Source organism: Salvelinus sp. IW2-2015, linkage group LG33 (assembly GCF_002910315.2).
Source record: "Salvelinus sp. IW2-2015 linkage group LG33, ASM291031v2, whole genome shotgun sequence".
Classification (NCBI taxonomy): domain Eukaryota; kingdom Metazoa; phylum Chordata; class Actinopteri; order Salmoniformes; family Salmonidae; genus Salvelinus; species Salvelinus sp. IW2-2015.
The window spans coordinates 31,190,458-31,204,473 of NC_036872.1; the positions used below are offsets into that span (position 1 = coordinate 31,190,458).

General features: G+C 45.7%; 1 long non-coding RNA gene across 2 annotated transcripts; it reads right to left on the reverse strand.

The window, feature by feature from the left end:
- Nucleotides 1-9,377: 9,377 nt before the first annotated feature.
- LOC139023564 (uncharacterized) lies at nucleotides 9,378-13,785 on the reverse strand. 2 transcript variants are annotated; one of them, XR_011474703.1, is made up of 3 exons: nucleotides 13,224-13,785; nucleotides 12,235-12,794; nucleotides 11,845-11,920 (listed from the first exon to the last, which is right to left on the reverse strand). It is a non-coding gene; the product is annotated as an uncharacterized lncRNA (long non-coding RNA). The 2 variants fall into 2 exon arrangements; XR_011474702.1 differs by having other exon boundaries at nucleotides 9,378-12,794.
- Between the last annotated feature and the right edge of the window lie 231 nt (nucleotides 13,786-14,016).

Here is a 14,016-nt window from a genome sequence, read left to right on the forward strand (position 1 = left end):
ACAGCTTTATTTAAACTAGGCAAGTCATTAAGAAGAAATTCTTATTTACAATGAGACCTACAGCGGCCAAACCTGGACAAATTTGTTGGCTGCCCTATTCATGAACTGGTTGTGATCACAGCCTGGATTTGAACCGGATGTCTGTAGTGACACCTCAAGCACTGAGATGCAGTGCCTTAGACCCACTGCACCACTCTGAGATCACAACACTCAGATCAGACCAGGCACAGATCAGACCCAGACCCAGACCCAAAACCTAGACCCAGACCCAGACCCAGACCCAGAACTAGACCCAGACCTAGACCCAGATCCAGATCCAGACCAGACCCAGAACTAGACCCAGACATAGACCCAGAAATAGACCCAGACCCAGACCTAGACCAGAACTAGACGCAGACCCAGACATAGACCCAAGACCCAGATCCAGAACTGACCAGACCTCAGACCCAGACCGCAGACCCAGACTAGACCCGACTAGATCCGACCCAGACCTAGACTCCTAGACCCAGACAGACCTAGACCCAGAACTAGACCAGACCAGGCATAGACCCAGACATACCCAGACACAGACCCAGCCATAGACACAGACCCAGAACTAGACCCAGACATAGACACAGACCCAGACCCAGACCCAGACCCAGATCCAGCATACTCATCTGTCTGGGGGGACACATACAGAGATGAGAGTGAGGTGCCTTGTTTCATGTTAAATAACTGAGGTCTGGAGGACCTACACACACACCACAACCACACACACACACACACACACACACACACACACAACACACACATACACACACCACAACACACCCACACATCACCACACACACACACACACACACACACACACACCCACACCATAACAATTCTCAGTGAACCAGCAGGGTTTGGGGGGCAGTGGGGACAGAGTGAATGATGGGATGAGGGAGAGGGAGGGAGAGAGAGAGGGGGGAGAGAGGTAGAGGGAGGATAGAGAGGTATGGACTGAATGAGTGATTGAATAAATTAGGGAATGATTGATTTGATATTTGAGAGGGTGAGAGAGAGGAGGAGAGAGAGAGAGAGAGAGAGAGAGAGAGAGAGAGAGAGAGAGAGAGAGAGAGAGAGAAACAGAGAAACAGAGAGAAAGAGAGAGAGAGAGTGAGAGGGGGGGGGTGATAGAGGGATTCATTAGGTAAAATATGAATGGAGGTTCGAGGAAAACCCTGTTCTCAGGAAGTTCCACATAGATTTTTCTAGAGAACGTGGATCATGTTGATCAGCCCTCTGGACACACACACACCTCTCGGGAAACCTGTGGGATTTTCCAGCCAGCGCATAACAGCACAGTAAACCAATTTTATTGAGACGTTTATGTCATAACAGCAACCCCTAGCTATTTCAGTAGTAACTAGTGCAGAGGCACCACACCCACAGCCACATACTCAAAGCTGAGCAATAGAGATGGCATTATCTGATATGACCGGTTATAAACTGAGATAGGGCAGGGGGCCGAGTTTGTGAATTTGTTGGTTTGATATGTTGCTTAAACTTCAAATGAAATAGCCTAAGACAAATTACTTGTCAAAACACAATATTCTCATGTGTTTAGCTACTCTTAATGAAAACCATTCATTGTTTGTATGTCCAATACAAGATACATGGCAGCCATTCTGTTGGAACATGATCCTCTGCCAAGGCAACAGATTCAGTTTTTTCCCAGAGATATATCTAAATATCCCAAAAGGCTTTTCAACTCAGAATCATGCTCACAGTACTTTTTTTAATCAGTCCTTATCCCAGAGCAATAAATCTAAATACAGTGAATTCAGAAAGTATTCAGACCCCTTGACTTTTTACACATTTTGTTACGTTACGGCCTTATTCTAAAATGGATTAAATATTTTTTTCCCCTCATCAATCTACACACAATACCCCATAATGACAAAGAAAACACAGGTTTAATAATTTAGCAAATTTATAAAAATGTATAAAACGGAAATATCACCATTACATAAGTAATTGTCACGTTCCTGACCTGTTTTCTGTTAGTTTTGTATGTGTTAGTTGGTCAGGACGTGAGTTTGGGTGGGCAGTCTATGTTTTCTGTTTCTATTTTGGTTTAAAGGGTGACCTGATATGGCTCTCAATTAGAGGCAGGTGGTTTTCATTTCCTCTGATTGAGAGCCATATTAAGGTAGGTGTTTTCACACTGTTTGTTTGTGGGTGGTTGTCTCCTGTGTCAGTGTCTGTATGTTACGCCACACGGGACTGTTTTCGGTTTTGTTTGTTTTGTTCGTTTTATGTATCAGTTTTCCTGTTTTGCGTTCTTCGTGTTCATGTAAGTTGTCGTTCCAGGTCTGTCTACATCGTTTATTTGTTTTGTTAATTATTCAAGTATAGTTCGTTTTTTCGTCTTGTTTAAATAAATTATGTCATCACACAACGCTGCATTTTGGTTCAATCCCTGCTCCTCCTCTTCGGATGAAGAGGAGGAGGAAGCCGTTACAAAGAACCCACCAAATCCGAACCAAGCAGCGGAAATTCGAGCAGCGGCCAAGAGATCAGGACTCTGGACTTGGGAGGAAGTATTAGAGGGAAAGGACACTGGGCGCACATTGGGGAATATCGCCGCGCTCGTGAGGAGATGGAGGCAGCGAGAGCCCAACAGCGGTGGTATGAGGAGGCAGCAAGGAGACGTGGCTGGAAGCCCGAGAAGAAACCCAAAAATTTCTTTGGGGGGGCTAAGAGGTAGTGGGCCAAGGGCAGGTAGGAGACCTGCGCCCACTTCCTAGGCTTACCGTGGAGAGCGGGAGTACGGGCAGACACCGTGTTACGCAGTAGAGCACACGGTGTCTCCTGTACGTGTGCATAGCCCGGTGCGGGTTATTCCACCTCCCTGCACTGGTAGGGCTAGATTGGGCATTGAGCCAGGTGTCATGAGCCGGCTCAACGTGTCTGGTCTCCATGCGTCTCTCGGGCCGCTTACATGGCACCAGCCTTACGCATGGTGTCCCCGGTTCGCCTACATAGCCCGGTGGGGGTTATCCACCTCCCCGCACTGGTCGGGCGACGGGGTAGTATTCAACCAGGTAAGGTTGGGCAGGCTCCGGTAGCCTGCACGGTCCGGTATTTCCTGTGCTACCTCCCCGCCCCAGCCCAGTACACCAGTGCCTACACCACGCACCAGGCTTCCAGTGCGTCTTCAGAGCCCTGTTCCTCCTCCACGCACTCTCCCTATGGTGCGTGTCTCCAGCCCAGTGCCTCCAGTTCCGGCACCACGCACTAAGCCTCCTGTGCGTCTCCAGACGCCTGTACCGCACTGTTCCTTCTCCCCGTACTCGTCCTGATGTGCGTGCACTCAGCCCGGTGCCACCAGTGCCGGTCCCACGCACCAGGCCTATAGTGCGCTCCGAGAGGTCAGTGTGCCCTGTCCTGCTCCCGCACTAGGCTTGAGTGCCTGTCTCCAGTCCGGTGCTCCAGTTCCGGCACACGCACCAGGCCTACAGTGCGTCTCAGCCGGCCAGAGTCTGCCGTCTGCCAACGGCGCCTGAACTGTCCGTCTGCCAAGCGCCGCATGAACTGCCCGTCTGTATTGAGCCTTCAAAGCCGCCTGTCTGCCATGAGCCTGCACAGCCCGTCTGCCATGAGCTACAGAGCCTTCCGCCAGACAGGAGCCGCTAGAGCCTTCCGCCAGCCAGGAACCGCTAGAGCCTTCCGCCAGACAGGAGCAGCCAAAGCTTCCGCCAGACAGGATCAGCCAGAGCATCCGTCTCCCAGCGCCGTCTGAGCCATCCGTCTCCCCAGCGCCGTCTGAGCCATCCGTCTCCCCAGCGCCGTCTGAGCATCCGTCTCCCCAGCCGTCTGAGCATCCGTCTCACCAGCGCCGTCTGAGACATCGTCTCCCCAGCGCGTCTGAGCCATCCGTCTCCCCAGCGCCGTCTGAGCCATCCGTCTGTCCCGAGCCATTAGAGCCGCCGTCTGTCCCGAGCCGTCAGAGCCGTTAGTCAGTCAGGAGCCGCTAGAGCCATTCGTCAGTCAGGATCTGCCAGAGCCGCCAACCAGACAGGATCTGCCAGAGCCGCCAACCAGACAGGATCTGCCAGAGCCGCCAACCAGACAGGATCTGCCAGAGCCGCCAACCAGACAGGATCTGCCAGAGCCGCCAACCAGACAGGATCTGCCAGAGCCGCAACCAAAGGATCTGCAAGAGCCGCCAGCCAGACAGGATCTGCCAGAGCCGCCAGTGAGCCATGAGCGTCCAGAGCCGTCAGCCTGCCATGAGCGTCCAGAGCCGTCAGCCTGCCATGAGCGTCCAGAGCCGTCAGCCTGCCATGAGCGTCCAGAGCCGTCAGCCTGCCATGAGCGTCCAGAGCCGTCGCCAGTCATGAGCGTCCGGAGTTGCCAGTAATCCGGAACTGCTCTCTCTGTCCGGAGCTGTCTTTCAGTCCGGAGTTGCCCCTCTATCCTGAGCTACCTCTCTATCCTGACCTACCTCTCGGTCTGGAGCTATCTCTCTATCCCGGTGCTGCCCCTTGTCCTGGTGCTGCCCCTTATCTTAAGGTTAACATTTAAATTAAGTGGGTGTAAGATGAGGGTGGTCATTCTAAGGGGGAGACGTAAGCTGGGATTGACTATGGTGGGGTGGGGACCTCGCCCAGAGCCTGAGCCCACCGTGGTCAGATGCCCACCCAGACCCTCCCTAGACTTTGTGCTGGTGCGCCCGGAGTTCGCATCTTGAGGGGGGGGTTATGTCACGTTCCTGCCCTGTTTTTTGTTAGTTTTGTATGTGTTAGTTGGTCAGGACGTGAGTTTGGGTGGGCAGTCTATGTTTTTGTTTCTATGTTGGTTTAAAGGGTGACCTGATATGGCTCTCAATTAGAGGCAGGTGGTTTTCATTTCCTCTGATTGAGAGCCATATTAGGTAGGTGTTTTCACACTGTTGTTTGTGGGTGGTTGTCTCCTGTGTCAGTGTCTGTATGTTACGCCACACGGGACTGTTTTCGGTTTTGTTTGTTTGTTCGTTTTATGTAGTCAGTTTTCCTGTTATTGCGTTCTTCGTGTTTCATGTAAGTTCGTCGTCCAGGTCTGTCTACATCGTTTATTTGTTTTGTTAATTATTCAAGTATAGTTCGTTTTTTCGTCTTGTTTAAATAAATTATGTCATCACACAACGCTGCATTTTGGTTCAATCCCTGCTCCTCCTCTTCGGATGAAGAGGAGGAGGAAAGCCGTTACAGTATAAGTACTTTGTTACTAAGTACTTTGTTGAATCACCTTTGGCAGCAATTACAGCCTCAAGTCTTCTTGGGTATGAATCTACAAGCTTGGCACACTTGTATTTGGGGAGTTTCTCACCATTCTTCTCTGCAGATCCTCTCAAGCTCTGTCAGGTTGGATGGGGAGCGTCGCTGCACAGCCATTTTCAGGTCTCTCCAGAGATGTTTGATCGGGTTCAAGGCCAGGCCACTCAGAGATTTGTCTCGAAACCACTCCTGTCTTGGCTGTGTGCTTAGGGTCGTCAAACTTTTGCCACAGTCTGAGGTTCTGAGTGCTCCGGAGCAGGTTTTCATCAAGGATCTCTCTGTACTTTGCTCCGTTCATCTTTCCCTCGATTCTGACTAGTCTCCCAGTCCCTGCCGCTGAAAAAAGTCCCCACAGCATGATGCTGCCACCACCATGCTTCACCGTAGGGATGGTGCTAGGTTTTTGTCAAGACGTGACGCTTGGCATTCAGGCCAAAGAGTTCAATCTTGGTTTCATCAGACCAGAGAATCTTGTTTCTCATGGTCTGAGTCCTTTCGGTGTCTTTTGGCAAACTCCAATCGGGCTGTCATGTGCCTTTAACCAAGGAGTGGCTTCCGTCTGGCTACTCTACCATATAGGCCTGATTGGTGAAGTGCTGCAGAGATGGTTGTCCTTCTGGAAGATTCTTCTATCTCCACAGAGGAACTCTGGAGCTCTGTCAGAGTGACAGGCCCTTCTTCCCCGATTTCTCAGTTTGGCCGGGCGGCCAACACTAGGAAGAGTCTTGGTGGTTCCAAACTTCTTCCATTTAAGAATGATGGACCTTCAATGCTGCAGAAATGTTTTGGTACCCTTCCCCAGATCTGTGCCTCGACACAATCCTGTCTTGGAGCTCTACGGACAATTCCTTTGACCTCATGTGTCACGTTCTGACCATAGTTCTTATGTGTGTTGCTTGTTTTAGTGTTGGTCAGGACGTGAGCTGGGTGGGCATTCTATGTTGTGTGTCTAGTTTGTCTGTTTCTGTGTTCAGCCTAATATGGTTCTCAATCAGAGGCAGCTGTCAATCGTTGTCCCTGATTGAGAATCATATATAGGTGGCTTGTTTTGTGTTGGGGATGGTGGGTGGTTGTTTCCTGTCTCTGTGTTTGTGTTCTGCACCAGATAGGACTGTCTCGGTTTTCACGTTTGTTGTTTTTGTATTGTTGTAAGTGTTCACGGTTCGTTATATTAAACATGTTGAACACTAACTGCGCTGCATTTTGGTCCTCTCCTTCATCCCAGGAAGAAAGCCGTTACATCYTGGCGTGGATTTTTCTCTGACATTCACTATCAACTGTGGGACCTTATGTAGACAGGTATGTGCCTTTCCAAATCATGTTCAATCAATTGAATTTACCGCAGGTGGACTCCAATCAAGTTGTAGAAACATCTCAAGGATGATCAACGGAAACAGGATGCACATTAACTCAATTTCGAGTCTCATAGCAAAGGGTCTGAATACTTATGTAAATAAGGTATTTCTATTTTTTATATTTAACACATTTGGAAACATAAAAAAATAAATAAATTGGGTTTGTCATTGTGAGGTACTGTGTGTAGATTGATGAGGGGGAAAAAAACTATTTAATACATTTTAGAATAAGGATATAATGTAAAAAAAATTGGGGAAAAGACAAGGGGTCTGAATACTTTCCGAATGCACTGTATATTGCTCTGGCTTATCCCAAAAGGCTTTCCAAGTCAGAATCAACAGTGTTTTTTTAATCAGTCCCAGAGATTACCCAAACTGACCTAAAAAAATCGAATGTGTGTGTGTGTGTTTGTTTGCTTGTGTGTGTTTCTGTGTGTGTGTGTGTCTACTATGGTCCTGGACCACCAGCTATGTGTTTAGATCTTGGTTTAATATCAGACTCACAATAGGGACTTACTCACTTAGTCTGCAGGTTAAGGTAAATTCACACACTACCAAGAAGGAAGGTACGGAGCGGAATGTAGTGTTGGCAATGTCGTTTTATAGGTTATTCATCATTTTGCATTGATAGGTGTATGTACACCTGTCAGCCTTTCTTTCTCTGTCCATGGGATGGCGGTGTTCTACCTGACATGGTGAACTTTGGTCCAGACTCTTTTAGTACAGTGGTGGCTTGCCCTCTCAACCTCTCACAGATAGTAACTCAGTAAAGAAAGCCACAATAAGGACTAGCCACACTAGTGGAATTTGCTGTTTGCCTTCAAAATAAAAGTTCCCCATTGAAACATCCAAACGGATACAAATAGTGGAATATTGCAATTTTTGGACTAGATAATGGTAAACAAGGTTGGAATGTTGTTACATAACTTGAAATTAATACAATAATTAATTAATTTGACAATAAACATTTTTTAAAAACACTGTGGACTTATTAGACTGCATTATTGCCCTTGGGGGTATACATGCAGTACATTCCATTCGGAAAGCATTCAGACCCCTTCACTTTCCACATTTTGTTACATTACAGCCTTATTCTAGAATGGATTAAATAAAATTGTTCCTCATCAATCTACAAACAATACCCCATAATGACAAAGCAGAAACAGGCTTTTAGACATTTTTGCAAATTTATATATAAAAAAACTAACTTAAATATCACACTTACATAATTATTAAGACCATTTACTCAGTACTTTGTTGAAGCACATTTGACAGCAATTACAGCCTTGGTTCTTCTTGGGTATGATGCTGCAAGCTTGGCCCACCTGTATTTGGGTAGTTTCTCCCATTCTTCTCTGCAGATCCTCTCAAGCTCTGTCAGGCTGGTTGGGGAGCGTCGCTGCACKGCTATTTTCAGGTCTCTCCAGAGATGTTCGATCGGGTTCAAGTCTGGGCTCTGGCTGGGCCACTCAAGAACAGGTCTTTCCTTGCTCACATCTCCCTCCAGCTTAAACTGTTAGTGTCCCACAAACATTTAAAGAATGACTTCCCCTAAAAAACAACCAATGCTTTATTAAATGGCCTATATGGCATTGATATGAGTCAGAAACATTTATTCTTGTCAATATTGAATATAAAGTGTAAATAGGATAATTGTGGTCATAAAGTCTCATGTAAAACTGAGTTTGGAACCTAAGTGAGTCACGAGTAAATGAAGGTTGGGTTTTCATTACAATTATGTCAACAATTCATGCCCCCTTTTGCCAAGCTCCACGTGCAAATCGCCCCTCCGCCCACTTCGCTTCCCTTTGTGGGTCTTTATTGTTTCATTGCCCCCATCACGTTCAAAAGATTATGGCCATTTGAGACTGAAAAGCCCTATAAGCAGTGGTGGAAAATGTACCAAATTGTCATACTTGAGTAAAAGTAAAGATACGTTAATGGAAAATAACTAAAGTAAAAGTAAAAGTCACCCAGTAAAATTCTACTTGAGTAAAAGTCTAAAAAGTATTTGGTTTAAAATATACTTAAGTATCAAAAGTATAAATCATTAAGCAAACCAGATGGCACCATTTTCTTGTTTTTTTCATTTATGGAAAGCCAGGGGCACACTCCAACACTCAGACATAATTTACAAATGAAGCATGTGCGTTTAGTGAGTCCGCCAGATCAGAGGCAGTAGGGATGACCAGGGATGTTTGGCTGATAAGTGGGTGAATTTGACTATTTTCCTGTCCTGCTAGGCATTCAAAATGTAACGAGTACTTTTGGGTATCAAGGAAAATGTATGGAGTAAAAAGTACAATATTTTCTTAAGGAATGTAGTGAAGTAAAAGTAGTCAAAAATATAAATAGTAAAGTAAAGTACAGATACCCCAAAAACTACTTAAGTAAAAATACTTCAAAGTACTACTTAAGTACACCACTGCCTATACGGATTGACCATGCCTCTGGGTCGACAGTGCATGCTTCTAGGAGGATGCACAGCCAACTATGGTTTCTAACATGCAACTAGGACTCTAACGTGCAGAATTGGTGGTTGGAGTTGGTTGGTCCCCAATGGGGGTGAGTATACTGGTAGCTAGACCATAAACTGCTGGTTATGTATATTTTGATAATCATTCTCACTTCGCTAGCATAGCTGACATTAGCTAGCTAACTACCTAACATTAGCCTACCTCAATAAAACTCGGAATTGGCTTGGCAACACGATAACATTTCAAAAGAATGCAAATAATTAGTTGTAAAACCTTTTATCATGATTGTGATGTCGCCAGATTGACTTTCGATGCAGTATAACTTTAGCGAGCTAACTACGATTGAGGGGACCACCGTATTTCAGCTAGCTAACATTAGCATTGCTAGTTATTTTTGACAAACTTCACTAGTAACAGTAATGGCAACATTGCCATCTCTTTAAGGTAAATTTGATGACATTGTTTCCTACTAATTATTTACCTACTTTAGCAATGTCACCGTACTTCCATGCCACTATAAGTTAGTGTAATTTATACAAAACAGTTACATTAGCCTCCGAGGTGCAACACATGTCTAGGGCACAAATAAAGCATGCAGCTATTGGATGCAGCTATCTTGGTAGTAGCTAACTTATGTCTGACTACAACCGTGTAAGAACCAGCAGCAACAAACCCAAACCAACCCAGGGCGATAGCAAAACATGTCACAGTTGAGTACATAGTGTAACGGCATCACCAGCTTGAATCAAATCGTGAGGCAGTCAGTCTACATCTGTAAAGCGCAGAATTAGCTTCCAAACAAGATTACATTATTTCTCAAGCTGTTTATAGTTCAGGGAAGATGACAATCGTTGATAGTGTTTTTCTGTTAGACAAAGTGCATAGTTGGGTGCCTGACTGATCCCCTGGTCATGAACAGATGCCGGGACCTACCAGAAGGAGCAGAAGTGGGTATCATAGCAATGTGACTTAAATAATTCCATTCACTGTTCACTTGATATTTTCACAGCTTGTCAGGCAAGACCTCAATAAAAGTGTGCCATGCAGCACAAGTAGCCTTGTGACACCTCCTCCATTGTTGCCAGTCTCCCCCGACTCTTATYAAAAGGACACGCCATCACGAGGCCTCTGATAGTAACCCCAGTTACTGCCCTGATAACACAGACAGTGAAAAGTTCTATTAAAAAAATACCTGGCTTGATAAACTAGTAAGCTAATTGCCCAGCCAAGCAGGTACAACTAGTAGAGTTATTTTGTTTGTAAAGTGCATTAGCAAAAAGATTTGTCCTTTCTTTAGAACAATTAGCAATTTTGCACTTGGCTGTCTATTATATCACCCTGCCCTCCCAGTCAATAAGATTGCCTTTTGTATTTATTAGAAAAATGTCCAGTTTGCAGCTGAATGTGCAGATGGTCTGGAGAATGGAGGAAGGGATAGGGTCGAGAAGTCAGGTTGTCGGGTGGCCGTACCTCACTAATTGCAGGATTTCATCTGGAGAAAGAGGTTAAGGCGGAGGGTAGTTCTGTGAGTGGGACTATTGGACTCAATAGTCAGTGAATGAGGAGTGGATGTCATCAACCTTTTAAAAATGATTGACAAAGTTGTCCGTGGAGGATTAAGGAGGGAGGATAAGGTGGAAAAAGAGTTTCCTAGGGTTATAGTGATAGAAAGTGGCTTTGTAGTTGATACACAGGAAAATAAGATAGAGAGGAGGGAGTGGAAGGATGATAGGTCCTCCGGAAGTTTCGTTTTCAGACATTTTCGCTGAGCTGCCCGCAGCCCTGTTCTGTAAGCTCGCAATGAGTCACTCAGCCATGGAGCAGGAGGGGAGGGCCGAGTCGGCTGGGAAGAAAGGCGACAGTGCAAGTCATAGGATGCAGAAAGGGAGGAGAGTAGGATTGAAGAGGCACAATCAGGCGACAGGAGGGGGGAAGGATTTAGCAGAAGGGAAAGATGACAGCATTGAAATTGAAGAGAGAGTAGTGGGAAAGAGAGAAAGTGAAGACTATGATGGCGCATGACCATCTGGGTAGGGGCTGAGTGGTTAGGGTTGGAGGAAAGGGAGACAAAAGGGAACAAAGTAGTGATCAGAGACCTGGGGGGGTTGCAGTGAGATTAGTTGGAGGACAGCCTCTAGTAAAGATGAGGTCAAGCGTATTGCCTGCCTTGTGAGTGGGAGGGGACTGGGAAAGGGTGAGGTCAAAAGAGGCAAGGAGGGGAAAGAGAGAGTTGGAAAGAAATCAATCGAAGGCAGAAGTCGGGAGGTTGAAGTCGCCAAGTACAAATAGCTGTGAGCCATCAGGAAATTTGCTTATCAAGGTGTCAAGCTCAATAAACTCTAAGGGCACCTGTTGGGTGATATGACAAAAATTTTAAGCTTGAGTGGACAAATGAGTGTCAGTATGGAATTAAAATGAGGAGATCTACTTAGGAGAAATGAGTATCCCTGTGCCACCACCGCGATGATCAGATGCTCTCGGACTATGAGAGAAAATGTAGTCAGATGARGAGAGAGCAGCTGGACGGCGCACAATTGGCCCAGCACCGCACACGGTAAGGGAGGGTTTGGCCGTTGGGGCTTTCCATCCTGCTCTAGTGACTCCTTGTGACAGGGCTGGGCTACTGCAAGCTGACTCAGGTCGAACAGTGTTTCCTCTGACACATTGGTGCAGCTGACATAGGGGTGAGAAGAAGTAGGTGGCCAGGCGGGTCATGTTTCAGAGGACACATGACTCGACCTTCATCTCTCCTGAGCTCATTGAGGAGTTGCAGAGATGAGCCAAGGGACCAAATTCAGGGAGACTGGAAAAAAAAATAGCTAAAAAATTATACATGACACATCTATTACTTTTTATTGTATTTTGTTATTATTGAATATCAATGAGGGGGGATATGAGACACCATACAGGAAGGTATGATGACTGACATGTTTGGCAAGGTTGTCACGCCCTGACCTTAGAGATCATTTTAATTCTCTATTTGGTTAGGTCAGGGTGTGACTAGGTTGGGCAATATATGTTTTCTATTTCTTTGTTGGCCTGGTATGGTTCCCAATCAGAGGCAGCTGTCTATCGTTGTCTCTGATTGGGGATCATATTTAGGCAGCCTTTTCCCACCTGTTGTTTGTGGGATCTTGTTTTTGTGTAGCTGCCTGTGAGCGGCCCAGAACGTCCCATTTCGTTTTCTTCTGTATTGTTTTTGGTGAGTTTCATATTTATTAAACATGTGGAACTCTAAGTACGCTGCACCTTGGTCCATTCATTCAGACGAGCGTGACAAAGGTATCCCCAGCACCTCTAGACACAATGTTGATAGGTACATATCTGTATCAGCTGTGAATGACAATAAAAGATGAAAGATAATATTTGCACATTGTTATACTAGCAGAACACTGCTTCTACAGTAATGTGTGAAGGATGGTTTATTCTACATGGAACTGTTACACTTGAAAGTTATCAAAACACTTTGTTTAGAATGTCTACCTAAGTTCAGCACATTCTTCTTATACTACTCTGTAGGTTACTCAGAACAAGAAGAGTGCCATCCTCCTGCATCTCGCATCTGCCTGTAGTTATTGAACTCTGCCTGCTGGACCCATGAGGCAAACTCTGTCATGTCCAGGATGGAGTGTCATGCACTTCACCCCTCCTGCCGCCTGACAGCACATGTCCATAACCTGTAAGACATGACATAGATGTAAGGGACTTCACTTCATCACCCACTGGAGACTTCGAGGTAGAAATGCCGTTCTGGTTAGACAGCAGAAGTTGACGACAACAGACYACTGATTTTGATTTGTTAGGTAAAGTGTAGGCATAGATATTTAGAAGCACATCAATACGATAATTACACCAGAACATTTTTGTCTTTGTAACACGAACACATCCATAGATTTTTAGTTGATGTACAGTGCATTCGGAAAGTATTCAGACCCCTTGACTTTTTCCGCATTTTGTTACGTTACATCCTTATTCTAAAATGGATAAAATACATTTGTTTCCTCATCAATCTATACACAATACCCCATAATGACAAAGCGAAAACAGGCAAATACATAAAAAAAAGACGACCATCCACCATCCCCATCCAAAATGCCGAAACCTACTTGAAGGTGACAGCACTCCATGTTGCTCCTAGTGGCCGGGTTCCACGTCATCTCCTAATGTCCTCAGACATGGATATCTGAGGTCGAATACTGAATTGTATCCTGGGTGACCTGCCTGTGTAGGACAGCTGAGCTGACCGAAGACCGTGGGCATTCAACTTGCAGTAGTTGATATTGTTTCCACGGTAACATGTATTTACATCACGCGATGAAACGTTGAAACTACGCTGCAAACTACTTTCGTAGGAAGGCGTTGTATAACGCATGTCTTATGAAACACATTCCAGCCACTGGCTCTTGCTATCTTGCCATAGCTGATTTGACAGAAATATCAGCTACATTGGATAGCCAGCTTCAGCTGTCACCAAGCTAGGCTAGCTAGCTGCTGTCAGCTTGGCTAAACACAAGATCAGCGCAGGTTTTAGCCTACACATAGAAATGAATTAGCTAACCATCTTGAGATGGGGAGTCAGTCAAGTTCTCAACTTCAAAACTTTGTTCTCTCCCTAGCAAAGCTAGCTTAGCTTACGTCGCTGTACTCGCTACTGCACTTTGTTGTGATTGAATGGCAAAGACACACCCAAGAAACACCCACATCATACCACACCCCCAAGACAACTTTCGTTTGCCTTCTGTCATGGCCGCTAGCATTACTTTTATTTGACCTTTATTTAAGCAGGGAGTCACCCTTGAGACAAGGGTCTCTTTCACAAGGGATCCTGCATATACAATTTCACAAGACAAACTCAAAAAAAGAATACAATATTTAACAAGTAAAATACAGCACAACACA